At 41.6% G+C, this 24577-nt stretch overlaps 1 protein-coding gene across 1 annotated transcript in view; it reads left to right on the forward strand.

Annotated features, from left to right (window-relative positions):
* The window catches only part of SYT1 (synaptotagmin 1), a 331664-nt gene that overhangs the window by 98938 nt on the left and 208149 nt on the right, over positions 1–24577 (forward strand). The window contains exon 2 of the mRNA XM_081928748.1: positions 22569–22624. The gene's annotated coding sequence lies outside the window, so the exon portion shown is untranslated. The remainder of the gene's footprint in view (positions 1–22568; positions 22625–24577) is intronic.

The raw sequence follows: 24577 nt of genomic DNA on the forward strand, positions 1-24577 counted from the left end.
TTAAACACACTGTGTTAGCTGCACAGTCTTCTGCCTACTTCCAGGAAAGTGTTTAGGACTTCTGCCCTGATGCCCTTTATTATACTTCCGCTCACAGATCTTAGTAGTTACTCCACCCACATTTTTTTTTAGCAAAGGTTGAAACAGTGTGCTTTGCCAAATCAATATGAAGTTGCTAAACCTATGTTGGGTGCTCCTGCGCTATGCAAATATAAGGGCACAGCCAGTTGCCAAACATATCCGACTGCAAAATTCATGTTTGCATTGATTGGTGAAAAGCCCAGCTTTGCTAAAATGAAAGTCAACATTTATATTTTATAGGATCTTTGCTCTAAATGAAATGCTTAAATCAACACCTCCTTATTGCAGCCTTTATTGATGTAACTTTATGATGGAAATAAATAAATCCTTTTCTGAAAATAAACATTGGAATAAAAGAAAATTGTATTTCTTTAGAAAAGGGTTTTGATCCATAACCCTTTATTAAGTTGGTTTTAAAGAAAGTTAAGCCTTACTTGGAAGAGACAATTGAGTGAATAAAAATCCCTTATGCCCCCAATAGGGTACAATAAGGAGCCCTGAGAATGAGGGAGGAGTCTACACTGTGGAGTCTTTTCATATCAGTATTGCCTAAGACATTTTGCTGCCTGTAGGAAGGACAATATGATACTGTTTTCCCCAACCCCTGTTCCATATTCAGAAGCCCAATTTAACTGACTGTTGACTCTTACTTCAGCTCTGGTGGTATGATAGCAGAGGGCAGTAAGCTAGCTTAGGGAGTACAGAGCAAGCTGTATGACATACAGTGGTGCTCCGCAAGACGAACGCCTCGCAAGATGAAAAACCCGCTAGACGAAAGGGTTTTCCGTTTTGGAGGCGCTTCGTAAAACGAATTCCCCTATGGGGTTGCTTCGCAAGACGAAAAAAATCTTGCATCCCCCCACGGTCTCCCCCCCGCTTTTTTCGCCCTTTTCTTAAGCCGCTAAGCCGCTTATCAGCTGTTCCGCTGATAAGCCGCTTAACAGCTGATCGCTGGAAGCCGCTTGACAGCTGTAGCGCTAATCCGCTAAGCTGTCAATGGGCTTGCTTCGCAAGACGAAAAAACCGCTATACGAAGAGCCTCACGGAACGGATTAATTTCGTCTTGCGAGGCACCACTGTACAGACAGCTGTGCCCTCCCAGAGGCAACTGCTTCTCTCTACCTAATAGTAGAGCCTGCCTTGTCTCCTGGAAGCTGAGATGAAGCTAACATAGACAGGAACCGCATGCATGGGCTCCCAGGTGTCTCACATTATCCTGGTAGCATGGAAGCAAGGCATGTTACAGCAGTATTCAACCTGCCAGCATGAAGTTCAATTAGTGGGCGCAACATGTAGAGTATTAATTTGGTGGAACTCCTACTGTTCCTACTGGGTGTATCTTTAAAACCATTTATTTGTTGGACAGGTTGGGTGGTTCCTGACTGTTCACTATTTGCAGATGGGCTTCAATCACATGCAAGGAAATTCAAGTTATGCAATTAAAGTTGATTTGGTGCTCTTGTGCAAAAAGCCCACTTCCTCCAAAAATGGGATTTTTTAAATGGGAAAACACACTAGACCAGAGCTTTCCAAACTCTGTCTTGTGACACATTAGTGTGTCAGCTGCAGTGTGTAGGGGTGTCACATGAATGCTTCCCATACTCCTGGGGCTGGAAAGGATTTAGTTTAACCTCCAGTTTGCTAGTAAAACTGAATTACTGTGTCACAAAATGATCCATGTCTAAAATGTGTGTCACCAACATGAAAAGTTTGGAAAGCTCTGCACTAGACAGTTTAGGATGGTTGCTTGACACGACATCATTTAAGCTCCCCTCAAATAAATCAGAATGAATGCTCAGTGAAGAGCTGGCATCACCTTGCCTCATGACAAACTTTGGGCAAACAAATCAGGATGAATGTGCAATGAAAAGGTCATCTATGCAGTGACTGGCATCTGCATATTTATTTAGTACTTAGTTAAATTCAGTTTAGCCCTTTGCTTTGGTTTACACTCCTCTGTCCATTAATGCCACATAATAGCAAAATATGGTGCTTGCTTTTTGTGATCTGTTACTACATGTGTTATTCCATGTATGTGATAAATAGTGTTTCTATTATTGTTGGGCATCTCGGTTTTATGATTATGGTAATTGTTATTAATAAAATTATAAACTAACCTGTGACGTGCACCTTAAATATGAAAATTTATTGTGGAATGTGATTTCAGGGTTCACAGCAGGCTTCCTCAACCTCGGCCCTCCAGATGCTTTCAGACTACAATTCCCATAATCCCTGACTACTGGTCCTGCTAGCTAAGGATCATGGGAGTTGTAGGCCAAAAACATCTGGAGGGCCGAGGTTGACGAAGCCTGGTCTATAGCCTACTTTGTCAGATTCATGAAACGTTCTGTAAGGTGGTAGAGATATATTGGTACAATTGAAGGAAATAATTTGCACCTCCTTGTAAGCAATGATGATGGTGATGATGACAATGATGATAAATTTGCTCCATTAGTTGGATGGCACATAAACAAAATAACAAGATGATAGATCCCTGCTCTAAGAAGCTTAGCTTCTAAAATTGAACACAGAGGAGGTATCAGTGGGGAGTAAATGTGAAGAATGCACTTACTTTGGTTGAATATAGACATAGTTTTAGTAGGGTATAAGGAATACTGCCAAATTCTTCATGGAAAATGTTAGTTTTCAGTCCTGCTATACAGAAACTTGACCTCCAATTTCTCAAAAGATTTCCTCCCTTGTGAACGAGGCTTCTATTTTTTTCTCTCCTTCATTTTCTGTGAGCTTTCAGATTTCTTCAGCATTTTAGTGGATGTGAGCTTGCTTTATTATTGCGAGGTGGCTATGAATGGTGTTTGTTTCCTTTCTTTAAACATTTCTCAAGCACCGTAAGATCTGTGCATTCACTGATTTTGTTTCCATCTAATTCAGTATTGCCTACACTGACTGGCAGTACCTTTCCAGGGTATCAGGCAGGGGCCTCTCTCAGCTTTGTCTGGAGACAACAGGGATTGAACCTGGGACCTTCAGCACAAAAACAGATGCTATACCACTGAGCTACAGTACTTCCCCAACTTCAGGACTGGATTTCTCCTGGATCGAAGAGCAGACAGGAGGCCAGTATATGTATTTAAGAGAAAGCACAGTAAACATTAGAAGTCTGCAATCTTATTTGAGTGTGGAGACCTATTCCCACTTTTGCCATAGCATGTCCCTAGACCTTATTGACTGCAAATGCATCTGAAAATCAGCAAAAGGTTTCTACAATAGCCTCCCATGTTTAGGGATCTGTGCCCTACATAGCTATTTTTCTTGCTCAACAGTCTCCTATTCTGGTTCACCTATAACCTGCTTTTTCCCTTGTGCTACATTTGTCACGACTTCTTTTCCCAAACACCTTCCAAATTCCGCAAAAGCACAAGTATTACATAGCCCATGAGGCATTCATAAGGAACTTGTATATGCATATGTGTAATAGACATATTTACATAGATAATTTTGGCTTCGTTAAGTTATTTTGTATGTAGACATGGAGCTTTTTAAAAAAAAATGTCTCAGAGCTTGGGTTCCCTTGGCATATGGAGTTAGGATTTCTTTGGCAGGCTGTAGGAATAGCCCTGCATGGAATACTGCTGGGTGGGTAATACCTTGTCTCCTTGCTGTGCAATTGACGGAAAAAGTTGCCTCTTGTGGGACTAGTAGAGAAATACAACAGACAGTGACATTATTATTTTAAGATTATTTGTTTGTATTCTAATGATGCACAGACTGTGCACAGTTTGGGGGCTAGGCAGCCAATATAGAAATACAGAATGAGGAAGGCTGCTTATTTAAATTGGCTCTGTTCCAATTCTGAACAAATTACTATTGTCTGAATTGAGACATTTAAATTATTTTGCTAATATAGCATTATATAGTGGTGGTTTTCTAGACGTTTACTCTTACAAGTTTTACTGTTATTTCTGATATATCCAGATAAAACTGAGGTTCTGTTTATTGTGAGCTAAGGCAACATGCAAACATTGCCTCCATGGATGGGAGGCAGGGGTGTCTGTGCCAGTCCTGCCCCCAGTGTCTCTATGTGCATCTACCCACTGTGGCCCCAAGTTTCCTCATGTTGAGTGGTGAAGGTCTGCGTGGGGTTTTTACTCAAGTTTGCTTGATCAGGCACTTCTGTGATCAGGCACTTTATAGGGCAGAGGGTTCTACTCGCATTTGCCTGAATACAACATCTTGTTCAACTGGGGAACCTGTTTTATGAAGTCCCCTAATGTGTAGATGATTCTGCTTGCTTTGAATCAAGTAAAAGCATCCTGCAAACCTTAACATCAAATTATTGAGGCAATGCACATAGGGATGTGTGCCTGTGGAGACAAATGTTCCCACATTTATACATTGCATGTTCTGGCAAAGACCTCCTGAGAACTCAACTCAGCAGCTTTGGAATGGTGTTAAATCCAGCTCTCTATATGTACGTTGAAATGTATTCCATAGCATAAAGTATTTTTAAGCAAGTTCAGTCACCAGCTACAGCTCTTCTCAAAAGAACCTAATCTGTCCACAATTATTCATGCTCACCCAGATTAGTTTACAGTAGGAGTACCATTGGCTGTGTTGACTAAGGCTACTTGGAGCTGGAATCCAACAACATCTGCATTGGCTACCCTTGGATTACAGTACAGGTAACTCCTCATTTTGCCCATGGTCAATGCACATGCAACTGTGCACACCATTTTGGGCACCAGAAGAGGGCAGTACTGGGTGGGGCAGAATGGTGGTGAGGTGAGCTTACACATGCTTCATTGACCCGGAACATAACCCCTGCATAACTGTGGGGTGAGGGGTTGCCTGTAATGCACTCTACATTGTCTATGAAGACTGTCCAGAAATGTCAGCTGGTTCAAAACACAGCTGCAAAATGGTTAACTGGAACAAGGGAGAGGGAACTTTTATTGTCAACACTTAAATTACTTCACTGCCTACGAGTTTGTTCCCAGGCATGATAGAGTTGTACTGGTTTTTTACCTTAAAAGCTTTACTTATGTGAAGAACTACTCCCTCTCAGTTAGAGGCCTTGGTCAACTTCAGAGATGAGGTGGGTGACTATCAGGGATGGAGTATTCTCAGTGGAGTTGAAAAGCTGGGTGCAGCAGAACTGCATTCAGCTGGTGGAATTCTGCTTTGGTTGTTTTTACGTGTCAGCTAAAAACTGTTTCCTCTGCCTGTTTGATAAACGTAATTTAATTAGATGTCTCTATTCTTCCTGGCATTTATGTACCAACCAAAGGGATTATAAATCTAATCCATATCAACCTCTCCATGGATTAAAACTGTTCTCTCTGTAGCTTTCCCACTAGATACTGCATAGACATCTACAAGGAAGGGGTCAATTTGGCTCTAGTGCCTCAGATGTGCAATACCACCCCCAAAAAATATTCATCTGGTGTGAACATCATTATCCTGTAGGGACCAGACCAAAAAAAAACAAACATTTGTAGTCACATAGACATTTTAAATTCCATCAGTGGCCTATATTGCTGCTTGCTCTTTTATTCTGTTGTTTTATTGCATTGTATTTTCCCCCACTATGTTTTACTTTTATGGTTTTGATGTGACCCATCCTAGAACTGGGAAATGAAAGATTATTTGTGAACAAATAAAGAAATACCTGCTGCTAAAAGCCTTGCTTTTGTATTATTTGTAATTTATTCTATTTGGTTTCTTGTTTTTGTTTTAGAAACTGAAAACTCTTGATTAATTGAGTACTGCTGTTTTATTGTGGGCATGTTACTGATTTTGTGCATTCTTTGTATTTGCTTTTATGGCAACTGAGCTGTGAACACCTTCAGAACTGCCATTGAAATGTGAGGATCAATGTTTAAAATAAATAAAGCATTCCAATATTTCCAATGTTCAGGCTGTGAGCGCCATTGCTCACATAGCCAAAACATCATGCCAGAGAGGTATCAGCAGGCTTTGGGGAACCCCAAAACTCACATAAATACTATCAATCTTTAGCAGGTAAAACTTAAGCGGGTGCAGGGGTGAGCTCCCAAACAGTGTAGTGAAGACTTGAGTGTGCCTGTGGCTACAGAATGCTGCCTGGGGTCAAAACTGGGGACAATGGGAACACAATGGAGAGGCTGGAATTCTGAACAGCGAGCACTTCATGCCACAACACTTCGTTGCAGCTCCCACTTGTAACATGGGAATAACAATACGAACTGGCATAGAGCAGCAAAGCGATTGCTGCATCAGAAGCCCAGTTGTCTCTGGTTAGGTGATGGTGGGTTCTGTCCTCCCTTTTATTTTGATTTTGCTTTGATTTTGAGTGTTATATATTTTCCTTTAGAGCCTCTCGGGGAGTCTCTATATTAAGCTGTATAAGCTAATGTGAAACTGACAGAAAGACCAATTTTAATGCCGCAATATATGGCGTGAATCTGGGCCATGAAACATAGCTGCAGTAGCCACTGACGTGCATTTTGAAGTAGGGAAGAAGCCTAACCTGGCCTGCAGGACAAAATGTCCCAAGTGTTGCACTGTCTGAGTTTGCAGACTATCTCTATACAATGTTGCTGAGAAATTGAGATTAGAGGGGAACTGTCTGCATGTCTGCATACTCCAAGGATGATAGGAGAAATTCATTAAAATGGTTGTGTTTTGTAGTTGAAGATATTTACTGCAGCAATATAAATGTCAAACATGACAGTCAACTTCAGAAAGTGCCCTTGGTGATTTATTGATGAACAATTTTAAATTTCCTTTTTACAGAAATTAAAATGAAGGGCTTCCACTCTTCAGTCCACCCTTATCAGATGCTTTCCCCTTTTGCAAGATGCTGAATTGTATTTTTTAGGTACACTTGTTCTACCTAACACACATCTGAGAAGCATTTAAAAGGTACTGGAAAAAGCAACAACTCTGCTCAGTGAAGTCCCAGACAGAAATAAATACTCATAATCCATGTGGCTTTGCAACTCACACTCCTTTTGATGGTTAAAATGGCACATATTTATTTTGACGTTTTCCTAACTTGCCTTTCATCATAAAGCCAAGCCCAGAAAAAGGTAATTTTTTTAAAAAATGAGTTAAACCACATCAGTAGCAATCATAAAACAGGGGCTGCTAAAACATCAAACAAATCAAGTGAAACATAAAACAAATCCAAAACATTAATACAGCGTAAATCAGCAGAGCAGCTGGCTCAGAGGTCACCAACCTTTGGGGAGTCTGGGGGATCGTTTGCAAACTGGAGCTCCTGTCATGGGTACCCCATCCTCCCTGGAACCTGTTCTTTTGGCTTCAACAGAATGCCAGAGGGTGCCATTGTGGGTGCCAGAGGTGGAGACCAGGGAAGCCCTTTGCAGGCACAGGTGTGACTCTGAGTGCTGCATTAGTGACCCTTGCCAGTACTACCTCTGGGTTGGGAGTGTTATACAGGTGGGGAATCACAAAAGAGAGAAGGCCCTTTCCTGGGTTACCATATAGCAAATCTGCAGCACAACCGGACAGGCCTCTCTTCTGATGAACTCAGATCGCTCTCTTATGGCAGAAGATGTTCCTTCAAGCTTTTAGGTCTAATTGTATAAGACTTTATATGTCAATAGCCAGGAATGGCTAGGAATGTCAGAATATGATCAGGAAGAACAAGTTTCAAATCCCCAGTCAACCATGAAGCTTATTGAGTTATCTCGGGCCAGTTAGTCCCTCAACCCATCTCACAACCTTATTACAGGATACAGTGTAAATGGGGAGAATCAGGTACACCAATTTGAGCTCAATGGAGGAAAGGTGGGATATAAACATACTAGTAAACAAACAAACAAATAATATTTAGCACATTGAATTTGGCTCTTTAGCCAATCAGCACACAGTGCTCTTCTTTCAAAATCTGCATTTTGAAAGAATATCTTAATACTCTGAGCCATTCAACAACCTAGTCACTACATTTTGTACTAGCTGCAGCTAAGAAGCCCCACAAAGAACACTAATGTTAGTTAGCAAGATGAGAAGTTACCAGGGCATGTGTCACTGTGGCATAGCTGTGAAGCAGTCAAAGATGTCAGAAGGCACTGTAAGACACTGAAGATCCCCTCCAGTGAGTGCACTGACAACATATATGCTCTTTCAAGGGTAGTGCAACTCTGTCTAGAACATGTCATGTACCTGAGAACCACCAAGGCCTAAGACATATGTCTTGTTGGAACCTCCCCAGGCATTGCATTAAGCCATTGTTACTCCAGATTTTCCAATGCATTTAGGGGAGTTCAAATCGCACCAGTGTAAGCTGGCCAGATGAAATTATAGAGTTTGTGTACCTTTAATATTTGTGTAGAAAGCTGGGTAGAATAGTTCAGCTGAAAGTCTGAAACTATTAAAGATGCACAAGCCCTGGCCTCTTTTTTGCTTGACTACCCAACACACATGTACATGTACAACCAGTCAGGAAGTCCCAACACTCCAGGGATATAGTACCAGTGTTCAGGGCAGTAAATGCTAAGCTTGAATTCAGTTGAATAACGACACCAAGGGAACAGAGGAGGGAAAAGAGAATGTAGCTGCTGGATGCAAAGATGAGGGAAGAAGACATTGTATAAGGAAGCAGTGTGAGTATATGTCTACTCAGAAGTAAGCTACATTGAATTAAATGGGACTTACTTCCACGGAAAACTCAGAAAACTCTGAGATTTTGGAAAACTCAGCAGTGGGCAGAGGATTGGAGAAGATCAGTCTACATCACAATCCCAAAGAAGGGCAGTGCTAAAGAATGCTCCAACTACCGCACAATTGCACTCATTTCACATGCTAGCAAGGTTATGCTTAAAATTCTACAAGGAAGGCTCAAGCAGTATGTGGACTGAGAACTTCCAGAAGTGCAAGCTGGATTTAGAAGAGGCAGAGGAACCAGAGACCAAATTGCAAACATGCGCTGGATTATGGAGAAAGCTAGAGAGTTCTACTTCTGCTTCATTGACTATGCAAAAGCCTTTGACTGTGTCAACCACAGCAAACTATGGCAAGTTCTTAAAGAAATGGGAGTGCCTGATCACCTCATCTGTCTCTTGAGAAATCTCTATGTGGGACAAGAAGCTACAGTTAGAACTGGATATGGAACAACTGACTGGTTCAGAATTGGGAAAGGAGTACAACAAGGCTGTATTTTGTCTCCCTGCTTATTTAACTTATATGCAGAATTCATCATGCGAAAGGCTGGGCTGGATGAATCCCTAGCCAGAATTAAGATTGCTGGAAGAAATATCAACAACCTCAGATATGCAGATGACACAACCTTGATGGCAGAAAGTGAGGAGGAATTAAAGAACCTTTTATTGAGGGTGAAAGAGGAGAGCGCAAAATATGGTCTGAAGCTCAACATCAAAAAAACGAAGATCATGGCCACTGGTCCCATCACCTCCTGGCAAATAGAAGGAGAAGAAATGGAGGCAGTGAGAGATTTTACTTTCTTGGGCTCCATGATCACTGCAGATGGTGACAGCAGCCACGAAATTAAGAGATGCCTGCTTCTTGGGAGGAAAGCAATGACAAACCTAGACAGCATCTTAAAAAGTAGAGACATCACCTTGCCAACAAAGGTCCATATAGTAAAAGCTATGATTTCCCAGTAGTGATGTATGGAAGTGAGAGCTGGACCATAAAGAATGCTTATCGCCGAAGAATTGATGCTTTTGAATTATGGTGCTGGAGGAGAATCTTGAGAGTCCCATGGACTGCAAGAAGAACAAACCGATCCATTCTTAGGGAAATCAGCCCTGAGTGCTCACTGGAAGGACAGATCGTGAAGCTGAGGCTCCAATACTTTGGCCACCTCATGAGAAGAGAAGACTCCCTGGAAAAGACCCTGATGTTGGGAAAGATGGAGGGCACAAGGAGAAGGGGACAACAGAACTTCTTCGAAGCTACAAACATGAGTCTGACCAAACTGCGGGAGGCAATGGAAGACAGAAGTGACTGGTGTGCTCTGGTCCATGGGGTCACAAAGAGTCGGACACGACTAAACGACTAAACAACAACAACAACAACACTTCCACGGAAGTATACATACAATTCAAGGGGAAGAAAAAAGGATAAATAGGCTGATTCAGTGTGCTGCTTTCGAGGATCTTTAAGATCTGCAAGACTTTGAACATGTGGAGTGAATATTATACACGCGCCTGTCTGTCTGTTTGTCTGTTTGTTTATGTGCATGCTGCTGTTTGCCCATAGCAATTTTGTGTGTTTGCTAAATGGAGAGAAGAGTCACAGGCCAGTTGAAAAGCTATTACCTGGAATTGACAAATGCATGGAGCTGGGCTTGTAAAACCTTATTTTTGTCCAGTAAAAAGATTAATGAGACGTTTGAGAAACTGATTCTCTGTGCTGAGGTAGAGTGTATTCCGGCCTCTAGATAATACAGAAATCAGTTATATTTGCTAAATTTCTCTTTCCTGCTTTTCTCAGTTATGGATAGTGCCGATTGCTGTTGTTTTATAGCTTTGGTTAATGTGTTTGCAAATTGCAATGAAGGCATCTGAGGAAATTACTCCATACATCAGTGGAGACAGAAGAAATGGGTTTCTAGTCTGCTTGTGTGTGTCACTTGGGTACAAATCAGTAGTTCTTATAAGGTGACTAAAATTAGGTATAAATAAGTATGCTTTAAAGGTCCTAATACTGTAAATAAATAAATAAAGAATCGCAGTATACAGAGAAAGGTTAAATAATGTTTAAGTTAAACACACCCATAATGATTAAGAAATGCTTTTGAATAGACTTGATTCATTAGTGGAACCATTACAATCAAAATATTTGCCATATGTATATTAATATGGGGGGTGGGGGACTTTGTATGAATTTTGTTAAATATGGGACATGCCTGCATAGAATCTGGCACTGAATTTGCTAATTGCTAATTAGCATTTAAGAAGCACTCCTGTTAGATGCCCTCTGGTAATGCCTAGTCAGTGATGAGGATTTTATACTAAACACAACTTGAGAATGTCTCCTTTTTACAATTTTAGGAAGCCTTTGTTGTTAGCTGTGTTGAAATTTCTGCATGTTGGTCTTATGATATGACAAGAGTCTCCACTCAACTTCTCAAAGATTTGGAATTCCTATTAAAGAGGAAGTAATTGGGCACCTAACTAGTCCCAACATGCAAAATATATTCATACCACGAAGTTAGCAGTCAAAACCTAGGATCAAGATACTGGGGCCACAATCCTATAATCAATTACCTGGGACTAAGCCCCATTAAACTCAATGGGACTTACTACTTAGCTGAAATGTATAGAATCATAGAATTGTACCCTAAGGGTTCAAGGTACCCCAAGAGTCATCTTGTCCAACCGCATGCAATGCAGGAACCTCAACACAGTCCCCCATCCAGATTGAACCTTGCTTAGCTTTGCAAATGTGCTAGCAGTTTTATTGCTGGTCTGCGCTATTAGGCAGAACTTGGGAAGTCACGTTAAACTGGATTGCCTGTGAGACAGAAGCTGCAGTGGTTCGTCCTAAACCAAGTGGTGACTCACTTCAAAGGTGAAGAATCCTTAAGGACCAGATTTTGCCCTAAGTGTCACCCACACTCTTTGTTTAGCAGCTGATGCCTCACACTGGATGCTGCTGTTGAATGAAGCATATAACATGGCTCTCTAACTGTAACCCCATAGGTAAAAAAACCTAAGACCTTGCTCTTTAAGAAGGCTCTTTAGGAAGGTGATTCTTCATTCTGGAATTTGTGCTCAGCACCAAAAACAATCTCATAACATGCAAAGCTCTCTGCATGAGGCCACATGGCCTAACTCTCTGGAACCAATTGAGAATCCACCATGCTATGGAATAATTTACCTTTGGAGTGTGTATATTCTGATTTAAAGGTGTTTCGTCACAGCCCCATAGATAGTACCTGTAAACTAGTTTTGATGGTTGTGTTTTGCTGTAAGCCACTTAGCTTATTTCCTTTTATTCTTAATAGCTTTATTTTGAATTATTATTATTATTATTCATTTTATTTCTATACTGCTTTGTATTTTCAAGAAAAGTATCTCAAAGCAGTTTACAACCTACATTAAAACATCATATAAAACAATCCAAAATAAAACATTACTGAAGAAAGTCAGATATAAAAGTAGGACATTCAGAGTAACATGATTAACAGGATAAGCACAGAACATCTTTGCTGCTGTTGCTGCCAATCCTACCTATGGTGGTTCATGATGGTGGCAGCTGTGGAAGTTGATGCTCGATGACCTGGGTCTGCAATAAGAGACATCAAAGATGATGAAGCTAGAGGGATATTCTATATTAAAGGAACCAGTGTTGTCCTTGGTGAAATATAACAGGGCTCTATGAAAACAACTCAGCCACATGATTACATTGCTGAGGGACTACCTATTACAGAGTTTCATGGGTGAATTGTTGGCCTACGTTAATGCTTTGTTGTTGAAAAGTATTTAAGATCAGACTTTTGTCAGCAGGAAAGATTAGCGGAATTTCAAAAGCCATTGTACTTGCTGTAGCTTCTTCCGGATAAAACAACTAGATATCGAGCTTTTTCACACTCACCAAATTAGTATACATGCAAATTAGTATACACTGGTCAAAGTAGTATCGATTAAATGTAAGACAGACTTGTATAGACATTCTGTATAAAAAGGTAAAGGGACGCAGGTGGCGCTGTGGGTTAAAGCCTCAGCACCTAGGACTTGCCGATCGAAAGGTCGGCGGTTCGAATCCCTGCGGCGGGGTGCGCTCCCGCTGCTCGGTCCCAGCGCCTGCCAACCTAGCAGTTCGAAAGCACCTCCGGGTGCAAGTAGATAAATAGGGACCGCTTACCAGCGGGAAGGTAAACGGCGTTTCCGTGTGCGGCTCTGGCTCGCCAGATGCAGCTTTGTCACGCTGGCCACGTGACCCGGAAGTGTCTCCGGACAGCGCTGGCCCCTGGCCTCTTGAGTGAGATGGGCGCACAACCCCAGAGTCTGTCAAGACTGGCCCGTATGGGCAGGGGTACCTTTACCTTTACCTTTTTTACCCCTGCCCGTACGGGCCAGTCTTGCCAGACTCTGGGGTTGTGCGCCCATCTCACTTAAGAGGCCAGGGGCCAGCGCTGTCCGGAGACACTTCCGGGTCACATGGCCAGCGTGACAAAGCTGCATCTGGCGAGCCAGAGCTGCACACGGAAACGCCGTTTACCTTCCCGCTGGTAAGCGGTCCCTATTTATCTACTTGCACCCGGAGGTGCTTTCGAACTGCTAGGTTGGCAGGCGCTGGGACCGAGCAGCGGGAGCGCACCCCGCCGCAGGGATTCGAACCGCCGACCTTTCGATCGGCAAGTCCTAGGCACTGAGGCTTTAACCCACAGCGCCACCTGCGTCCCTTGGACATTCTGTATACATTTGACCATATCAAATGTGCAAAAGTTCAGTATATAGAATGGACCAGTCAGGAAAACCAGAAGTGAGAATGGATGAGGGATGAAAGCATGGGTGTCTGAATAGTTATGATTTCAATTTTGTAATTTATTTCAACTCAAATGGTTTAACATATAGTAATGCAGCATTATATTTTAGAAGGGTAAAAGAGGGGGGTCATTTAATATTTTATTGTTGCATGTTATGAAAACAGTAAAAAGGAGAGTAGCCAGCTTTATTTATAGCCACTCTTGTCAGAATTTTGGATTAATTTATGTCTGTAAAATACATAGTGACATTTAAGTGATCTTAACATTAATTTGTTTTATGGGGATCAAAATGAAGTTGTCAGGTCTTGTGTTAACTGTTGCTCATTAATAGTAAAAGTTAATACCTTGAATTGCCAGATTTACAGTGTTATTAAAATATTTTCCCCATAATCTAACCAAGGCAGGGTATCAGGATTTGTACTGGGTACATTTCATGAAGGCTCACTAGCAACTGTAATCTTCCTGCAGATTGTTTTAGCTTACTGAAAGTTATTTTAACCTAGTGTGTTTTGAAACACTTATTACAATATATGTCTGTGTAAGATAATAAATTAAATAAATGAGAATGCTAATAATATCATTATAAACGTCTTTCAAATATCCTTTTCAACCACTTTGTCACAAAACTGGCATACCCTGTTACCATTGTCTTACCCTGATACCACTGGTTATTTCCGTAATTGTTGACATACCCCAAATCCCCAGAAATGAAACATCTTGAAGGAAAAGATAATTCTCCCATTAAGAGTTAATACACAACTTAGTTGCCATTAAAGTGCTATTTTGGCCTATATTGGGTGGGGATATCTGCAGAGGGAAGACTCCTCTTTGGCCATGATCAGGGTTCCCAGACCTGCAGGTGAGGAGTGGGGGAAGAGCCTCAACACACAACACAAGGGAACAGGACAGGCAGCAGAGGCAGGCACTCACCCCTCCATGCAATTAAAGTCACACGAAGGCAGGGCATTCCCAAACATGGTTTAGCAAAATACATGTTCCAAATTTGAATGCTCATTCCAACCCTTTACATTACCAACTAATAGCACAATGGGTCCAATATAATGAGTTAATGTTTTTCAAGTGTGAACTTCCAGATTTTGGGGCATATATTTCTTGGCATATTTTTTATCATTGTTGAAATTAGTTTTTGAGTATATCCCCTTTCTGCTCTCTCTGTGTGTCTGTTTCTACTGAGTGCCATTTTCTACTGTTGCCTGAAGAGTGCCTTAAAGACACTGTCTCCGTGCGTAACATGGATTAAACTGCCTCACCAGTAATTGACTTACAGTCATCTCACCTTCCTTTGAAAATCATAACATCTGGATACTAGGAAGTATATGGAATTGGAGCTATAGTTTTGAATGTCAGGATAAAAGGAGGCTTTGGATATCTGTTCGGGGACCCAATATAAAAAGGTCTTTGTGCAAATGTAGAGTCCTCTCTTGATTTCTGCTTCAAAGGATGGTTTGCAACACTTTGGTCTACTTGTTGTCTATGCAGTGTATTTGCTTTCAGCTGAAGTGCTGTAAGAGAGAATGATTTTGTGGGTAAATAAAAGTGTCACAGTGAAGTAATTAACAGTTTTCTCTCCTGAAAAGAGAGTCTTGTGATGCCCACTGATTCCTGTGATTGTTTATTGATCAAGGAGTTATGATACTGAGCCAAGCGTTGTCATGGTTCAGTTATCAGAGTAGTACGTTGTCAAATGATGTGCTCTTTTGACATGGGATCAAACTGAGAATGAAACAGAAATTGTAGAGGGCTGTAAATCCATCAACCTGAGCCAAGGGGAGCTAGAAGCCTCCCAGAATTCTTGTCCTTGACAATGTTATGTGTGTTCTGTCTGCAAAATAAGGTAGCTAACATTTAAATCTCTGAAATAAAGGTGAAAAGAAACAGAATAGCATGCTATCATCTTCTGTTGCTAAAACAATGTTAACATCTAACTTGGTGGCAACTGTGGCCTAAGTAGAAAGAAGGGATTTGCTCTCAGTTGATGTGGTTGATTCAGATATTTCAGAAATAGTGCAGTGGCTCATAGGAACAACAGAAGCTGCCTTATACGGAGTCAGACCATTGAGCCATCTAGGTCAGTATTACCTACACCGACTGGCAGCAGCTCTCCAGGTTTTCAGAAAGGAATCTCTCCCAGATGTCAGGAATTGAACCTGGGATCTTCTGCATACAGAGCATATTCCATGGTCCATATTCCAGTTGATACATCATAGATGAAGCAAAGAGAAGAGTAAGAAGGATGTTCCACTGTTGTTTAAATGGTTTTATTTATTAACAATATTTACAGGCTTAGCTACCTCAGCCATTTAGACCAGATTCAGAACCTTGAGGTTAGGTTTGGATATTGTGGGAAGCTCTTTCCTTTTTGATTCCCCCGTCCCCTTTTTTAATATACCAATTTCTTCTCGGGATTTTGTCATTCTGTTTTCAGTCCTTGAGCATTTTGGTTTTCTCAGAAGCAATGGTTTTAATAATCAAAACAATTCTCTCATCACCTGATCTGAAGTGGACAGAAACCATGTTGTCCTGCTTTCTACTCTCTTTTGCTTTTGCATTAAGAAGTAGACAGTGCCAAGTATATTTGCTTTCGTGAGATAAGTGCCAAGTATATTGTTCACACTAAGTTAGTAGCAGCAGCTATTTAGATTTTCAGAAAGGGGTAGTTTTCAGCCCTACCTTCAGATGCCAAGAATTATACTTGGGACCTCTTGCAAGGAAAGCACGAGTCCTCTAAATTGTCCCTGCATTTTCTCTCTCTCCCTTGCATCCTTTGTGCCACTGTACTACAAAATACTGTGTATCAGTATTTTACTTCCCTTCTGTCTGCTGCTGACCACAACTGCTATTGTGGCTAATGTTGTCATCAGAGCCCAAGATGAAAGCTATTTAGACCCCTCAGGTGCTTTTAAATTTTAGTTTCTTGTCATGTTAACAGCAAATTCCCGAGTTCAGGGAGCGGTGACCTGAATGGTGGCATTTTGACTGTAATCTCTGCTTGCTGACTGCTGCTCCAAGAATAAAAATTTAAACCGCAAGATTTAATGAAATCCCTCCGGATTAAGTGCTCAGTGTGCTGAGGAAATTGTGTTATCAACCTTCCCTCTGTAGTAGTAAGCATAAGGTTTGGTTTCTCAGTAGGAGAGTGTCCAAGAGAGACAACTCCGAGTCCATCAATAATTTACATTTTTGTTACTTACCAGCCCGGTATTTGGGATTTTGTTGCCATAGCAATCTATCTGGGCCTGGGCAGTGTTTTAAGTGGTGGTTGTATAGGGATTCACAGTGTGTGCTTCAAATTCCTGCGTGCCAAAGTAATCCACAGATCTGTGCTACAGTTGATTTGAGATGCTGTTAAAATCATTGCTCATGGTTGCAAGGCACCTTACATCTATGAAAGATTTGAATATAGTTAAGGGTGTTAAAGTTACAGAGCAGCCAAGGTTTTATTTTTATTTTTTAGTTGATGATATACTTTGCTAACAAATCAATATTTAGTATGAGAGAATGTGTTGCTGGGAAAAACAAACAGATGATGGTGTATTGATTTAAGATTGATTGTGCGTTTAAGAGTGCACAATCCTATGTACTCTTAACTCAGAATTCCCACTTTGCTTAATGGACTTGCTCCTAGGTATATGTGCATAGGATCGCAACTTCAAACTGCTTTGGATTTGATATAAATAATAAATTTGTATTAAAAGCAGTAATTTGGCTCTGCTACGACATGCATTATATATCATATGTCATGGTTCACATTTATATAATATAATGATGATGTGTTGTAATGCAGGGGTGGTGAGCCCACAGGCTGAATCAGGCCTGGCAAGTCATCAGAAGTGGCCCACCACCCCCAATGCAAATGTGCCCTTTTCTCTTGCACATTCATGTTTTTTGAGTACCATCAGCCTCCCAGCAGAAGCGGCACACAAGAAAAAGAAGTGCATTTGCAAGGTCAGGAAAAGCCAACTTTGCAAAGCATCTTCTATCTGATCAAGGTGCTAAGCTGAGAGGAGATGTTCCTCTCTGCCCAGCCCAGTTTTTCTTCGAAGTGTTGAGGCAGTTGTTTGCTTCCCCTATTTCAGTAAGCATGAGGTTTGATTTCTTAGCAAGAGAATATCCAAAAGAGGCCACCTCGGCCAATCAATAATTTGCACTTTTGATTCCTGGTATTTGGAATTGTGTTGCCATGGCAACACATTTGCTGCTTCTGCTCTTCAGACAGAAAGCTCTAATGGTAAGAGCCATTGAGTCTTACCCTCCATTACAGTGATAGGGGCAGGAATATTGCCTCTGCTCTTGAAAGACTGTATTGTTATGAGTTGGGGTGGGTCAGTCTGGATGATGCCCCAAGTCTCTTCGAGTTCTTGGGATCCTGTATCTGTGGGAGTAGAATGTATAAAAACAAGCTTGCTGAACCAGTTCCTCTATTAAGGCTAGCTGGTTAAGCACCATAATTAGCATCACCAAAGAAGTTGCTCTATGCCACAAGACAAAAGGGTGGGCCTTTCTCTCTTCCCCTAGCTGCTGTGTAGGAGAACAGTAGCCAGAGTTGTGTGTGTGTGTGTGTGTGTGTGTGAGAGAGAGAGAGAGAGAGAGAGAGAGAGAGAGAGAGAGAGGTGTGTGTTTACCTCTGTGCTAGACTTTGAGGCTCCCTTGGCAACCAAATGAGGAAGCAAGATCTGTTGGAGTCTTGATGTTCTGAGCCCTACTCCCTCATATTATGCTCAGGTTGTATATACAGTGGTACCTCTAGTTACGAACCTAATTCGTTCTGGAGGTCCGTTCTTAACCTGAAACTGTTCTTAACTAGAGGCTTGCTTTCACTAATGGGGCCTTTTGCTGCCACTGCGCCTCCGGCACACGATTTCTGTTCTCATCCTGGGGCAAATTCTCAACTCTAGGTAACTCTTCCAGGTTAGCAGAGTTTGTAACCTGAAGTGTTTGTAACCTGAGGCAGTTGTAATTAGAGGTTCTACTGTATGTGTAAATAAAACTGTATATTCCTTCATTCCAAGGAAACCAAACCCAGGGTAAGCACTGGAAACCCTGGAGTCTCTCACTGATTGGAAACTGGGGTGGCATTTAACAGTATTCTCTGAAGAGCAGAGACAGTGATTTCCCACTTGCATTGGGCTGGGAGGAGAGGAACTTCTTCCTCCAGCCCAGTACAACAATGGGGATGAAATCACCATCTCTGCCCTTCAGAGACAAACCTTTCTGCACCATATGGGTGGTGAGTGCGTGTGCAAGTGTCTGCATGATTGTCTGCATAAGTGTGCGCGCGCATGTTGTTATGAAGGTGAGTGTGCATTGTGAGGTGGCAGTACCTGTTTCGGCAGTGCCTACTGTCACTTGACCATGCCTGCCACTGGCTAGCAACCTGTGGAGGCTTGTCCTCTCCCTTCCTGGGGAAGGAAGGTTATGTGGAACATATCACCTTCAGTCCGTGTTGAGTGTTGGTGTTTGGAAGGATCTGATCCTCCAACTTCTTAAAATACATACCTGTTGTTGTATTAGACTTCTGCATGAATGGAGAAGAACAGTAGGTAGGGCAGCCCCACTTTGTAATCAAGACAAGAGCTTGGATGTTCTCCAATGAGTGTGGATAGATGCAAAGGGAATTTTGTCTCTGTGTTATTGTTGGGTATCTTGTTTGATGCTTCATGCTTTATGTAAAATTCCATGTTATTTGTCATCTGTTATTCCAGTTGCAACAGATCTGATAGTGTATTAGACCTACCACCTTGTCTTTCTAGTTCAGCTGTTGTTTGGCTCTTTGAGCAGTGTTTGTCTGTGTCAGGGACACTCTTCAAGCATCTCCCAGATCAAATCTCTGTGTATTCCCTCCCCTTGCCCCACTGATTCCTCCAAGTAAATTAAATAGAAGATGCACATTATTTACATGATTGCTTCAGGGTCTCAAGGGAATCTTTTCCAGATACCATTTATAAAAAATGTACAGAATATGCTCAGAAGTATTATTGCAAAATGCAATCTGGCATAGCTAAAATAATTTTATTCTATTGGTTTTGCTAATGGATTTCGATTTTTAAAATAATAATAATAACTGTTTCCTCTGAAATAATATTGAAATGAAAACCAGATCTTGCAGGACTAGTTGACAGATGCTGTAACAGCAGCTGGGAAATGCAGTCGTCATTACAAGAGCACGTTCCCCATGCTCGAACCCACAGGATCCATAGCCATGGATGAGTGAGTTAATGTTCCAGCACATTATATAAAATATTCTTTGTTTAAGACTAAGACATATAACACAAATGGGTTTTTGTTCTGTAAAATAATGTTGCATCTTCCTTTGCCGAATCATTTCTCATTTTTCTTGTTTGATTTCTTCATTTATATATGTAAAATTCTAGAAGTAACTGCTAGGAAGTATATAAGCAGATTTATGCCACTGTACTTGCATTTATGTACATTCATTTTCAGCATTCCTATTCCACACTGTTGTTGCTAATATGTAATCAAAAAGGTTTCTCCATTTTATACAGAGAAGACATTCCCCTTCCTAGCCTTTCCCACATCTCTCCTTCTGTCTTACCCTCAGTTGTAATAATCACAATGTCAGTTCTTTAAAAAATGAATAAGAAGAAAAATCAACAGGGGCTTTTATTGGCTCCTGCCATATCAGTAAATATCCTCCCAGGCTTTGAACAAACTCCATGAGACATGTCCATGTTTCATTGGGTGCCAGGACTGGACACACACACACACACACACACACACACACCTTTCATTATGAACAGTGGAGAAATGCAAAGTTTCTCTCTGTGAGTGAGCACAATGGTGGCTGATATAGGTTTCCCTTTTTTCCTTGAGGGCAGGGGGAGAGGGAACAGGCAAGGACTATTTTGTGGTTTTGCCTCTTCACTTTTAGATATGACAGCCATTTTGTGACCTGCGCTTTTTCAAAATTTCAGATGTGGCCATTGATCTAAAAATGTTGATGACTCCTGCCACAGAGAACTTGAAAGGCAGGGTATAGATTGGTAAATAATCAATAACAGGCCTTCTACAAAATTAGCTAATGACTTGGATCTAGACATTGTTTCTGCTGGCAGAAGCATCCTCTGAGAGGAGTTGTACTTATTTCAATTCTCTCTCAGCATCACCTCCCACACAGTGTCCTAAAACTGTGCAAGAGATGGTACTGGGGGTGGGGGGGGGGAGATCAGCAAAATTCACTCCACACCCACTCACACTCCTAGCAAGATCCCACTCCTGAGTCAAAAGCCTTCTGTGGAAGGAAGTAGCTTTTCCATATGTGGAAGGCAAAATCTGAATCCAACTCAATTAGCGGTGATTGATTGATTGATTGATTGATTGATTGATTGATTGACTGACTGACTGATTTATCTATTTATTTACCTTACGAACATCTGTGTTATTTTTGTGACAACGCATTTTCAGTCACGTATAATATTAACGAGTGCAATTCGCAGCACTTTGTCACACTGTAAAATTCTCTCCTGCGAGATGTGGTGGTGGCTGTCGACTTTGGATGGCTTTATAGCAGGATTAGACAAATTTGTGGAGGATCAGTCTTATCTGTAGCTACCAGCCATAATTGCTAATGTTCTACTTTCACTGTGATAGGTGGTATGCCTCTGAATGCCAAGAGGGGAATCACAAGTGGGGAGACTGCTGTTACACTCTGGTTTTGCTTGTGGGCTTCCAATTGGGGCATCTGGTTGGCCAGTGTGAAAACAGGTCGCTAGGCTAGATAGGTTCTTGTGATCTCATGTTCTTAAAATTTATCAGTGAGAAACTCTTGCATCATTCCTACTTCCATGTCCTGTAGGGAATATCTCCCTCATACATGGAGGAGTATGTACCCTGTTGCATGTTGATCTGCCATCCAAACTCGCCAAGTTTTGTCTTAGCATTTTTTGCTTCCTTCCAGCTATAGCCTTACACCCAGTTTTCACAAGCAGCATAGACATGGGAAATTTAGCAGCTTTCTTCGCATACTGTGATATTGAGAACAATGAGCAGTTCTCATAGTGCAATGATTTGTGATATTAACACATGGGGGACAGTGCTGTTTTTAAAAATCACATACTCCACAAAACCTATAAAAACAGCTCCAGGCTTTGTGGTAATTTAATAGTCTAAAATTGGGATTGACCTAGGACTATAAGTCTTAACCTCCAGCGCCCATTTGAAGCATCAAAGGGAAATAGAGGTAAACAACATCAGGATTGGCAGCCAGTATGTAGCATCGGGATTGGCCAGGCTTTGTATGAAAAGTAGGGGCCTAGGTAGTTACCCTTGCCTAGTCAACAGAGGACTCTCAGTCCTTCAGGTTCTATCTTCTTACAACTTCCAGTTCAACCTGCTTCTCACTCAACTGCCTGACACTGAGTTAGACCATTGGTACACAGGTGGCACTGTGGGTTAAACCACAGAGCCTAGGACTTGCCGATCAAAAGGTCAGAGATTCGAATCCCCACGACGGGGTGAGCTCCCGTCGCTCGGTCCCTGCTCCTGCCAACCTAGCAGTTCGAAAGCACGTCAAAGTGCAAGTAGATAAATAGGTACCGCTCCAGCGGGAAGGTAAACGGCATTTCCGTGCTCTGCTCTGGTTCGCCAGAAGTGGCTTAGTCATGCTGGCCACATGACCCAGAAGCTGTATGCCGCCTCCCTCGGCCAATAAAGCGAGATGAGCGTCGCAACCCCAGAGTCGGTCACAACTGGACCTAATGGTCAGGGGTCCCTTTACCTTTATCTTTTTACATCTATACCAGTATTGTCTACACTAACTGGAAGCAGCTTTCAAGGGTTATAGATGGGGATGTGCCCAGCCGTACCTGGAGATGCTTGGGGATTGAATCTGGGGTTTTCTGCATGCAAAGAACATGCTCTACCACTGAGTCACAGCCTTCCCCACTCTAGACCAATTCTCCCTTCGGAGGATTAATGTCATGGCTGTATCATGTCAAAGATAGTAGATCTAATATAGCTATATTCCAGAATACTCTGGTCTTATTTTTAAAACACATTGTCATGTTATCCTTTTCTCCCCTTACAGAAACGTGGACTTCTGACAGAAAAAGAGAGGAGGCATCAGAATCCACATTGTAAACAGTAAGTTTATTCTCAGTGCCTTCTGAAACTGAATATTGTATGACATTTGCTTCTTTTCCTTGACCAGTCTGTTCTTTCTTTTACCAATATAAGAAATTAGTCTGGTAAGCAATTTCTGCCCTCTCTTAAAACTCAATTTCATTTCACTGGAGTGGACATTTTATTCATTTATCCTATAATCCTCTTAGATAAAAAACCAAGATAATCCATGCAATGTATCTGTGCTGCACCACATAGGGACATATCATTAGTGTTTTCTCAGCTAGGATGATTTGGTGCAATAATATTGGTTAGGAAGCCACAAAATAAAAGAAATGGCAAATCATATTTCTGTTTTCTGTTTTCTTTACGTATTTTTCATACATTGCATGACAGTGTATTCCTGACAACTGGAGCAGAAATTGGAAAATCCTACAATTGCTTTGATGTTTAGCTGGTGCTTGCCATTGTATACCTGAAGGAGCGTCTCCACCTGCATCATTCAGCCCAGACACTGAAATCCAGCTCCAAGGGCCTTCTGGTGGTTCCCTTATTGTGAGAAATGAGTTACAGGGAACCAGGTAGAGGACCTTCTCAGTACTCACACCTTCCCTATGGAATGCCCTCCAATCAGGTGTCAAGGAAATAAACAACGATCTGACTTTTATAAGACATCTGAAGGCAACCCTATATAAGGAAGTTTTGAATGTTTAATGTTTTACTGTGTTTGATGTTTTAATTGGGAAGCTGCCCAGAGTGCCTGGGACAACTCAGTCAGATGCATATAAATAATGTGTTATTGTTATTGTTATCCATGGCGCCTGTGAACCAGAAAGGTGCATGTTGATGGTGCTGGGTAACACTGTATTTCACACTGCAACAAGGGCAAGATATCTTATTCAGATCTCAATTCTCAATACAGTTGTACCTTGGTTGTCAAATGCCTTCGTACTCAGACTTTTTGGCTCCTGAACACCGCAAACCCAGAAGTGAGTGTTCTGGTTTGCGAATGCTTATCGGAAGCTGACCATCCGATGCAGCTTCTGGGGCTTCCGATTGAGTGCAGGAAACTCCTGCAGCCAATTGGAAGCCGCGCCTTGGTTTTAGAACTGTTTCAGGAGTCAGACGGACTCCCAGAACGGATTAAGTTCAACAACCAAGGTACAACTGCACATATGATCAGCTTCCAAGACAATTTTGGGAAAGGAGACTTGCATAGGCTTCTAAGTCATCGCATGGATCAGGTATAGGGAACCTCAAGCCCAAGACCACTCTCCTCCTTTGCCTTGCTTCATATCCCACTTGAGAGTTTTTGCTTAGCTGGAATATGTCTTTGAACTCCAACAATGCCTCTTACCCTCCTGGACGGAAGATAGAGAGGGCTGTGTGTAGAAAGCAGCCTGCTGTACAAAGGTATGAACTACGTTAAATGCCCCCCCTTTACTCTGACCCTATTCACACACAGGTGTATTCCTATCAGAAGCTTGCCCAGAAGGTTCCCAACCCCTGATAGGGATGAACAATTGGGATGCAAAGTGATCTGAAAATGTGTAGATGATAGTATTGCCTCAGGATCATGGTTTTTAGCTTAAGACCTCATAGAGTTTTCAGCAAATTCCCACTGCTGCCTTGTGGAAACAGTGTGTTTGTGAAATGGGCAGATGGTAGCACACCTGTGTTTGAATCTTTCTCTCTGTTTTATACACGTAATCAAAAATCCCCCCATTTTAGCTTTCTTTAGCAGCTGGCATGAGCACCCTGAACTCATATCAAAACCATTCAAACGGAATCTGAATGTATTTATGTACATGAAGAAGAAATTAATCAACCTTTGTTGGTGCTCCAATGAATACAATCACCCTTCCTCCTTCAGGCAGAATATAATGATGAGAAACCTTTTCATAGCATCCATCAGTTAATTTATCAGTCATGGCATTATGATTATAGAATACAAATGTTCTAACCATGAATATA

The sequence above is a fragment of the Podarcis melisellensis genome, assembly GCF_964234715.1.
Source record: "Podarcis melisellensis genome assembly, chromosome: 10".
NCBI lineage: Eukaryota > Metazoa > Chordata > Lepidosauria > Squamata > Lacertidae > Podarcis > Podarcis melisellensis.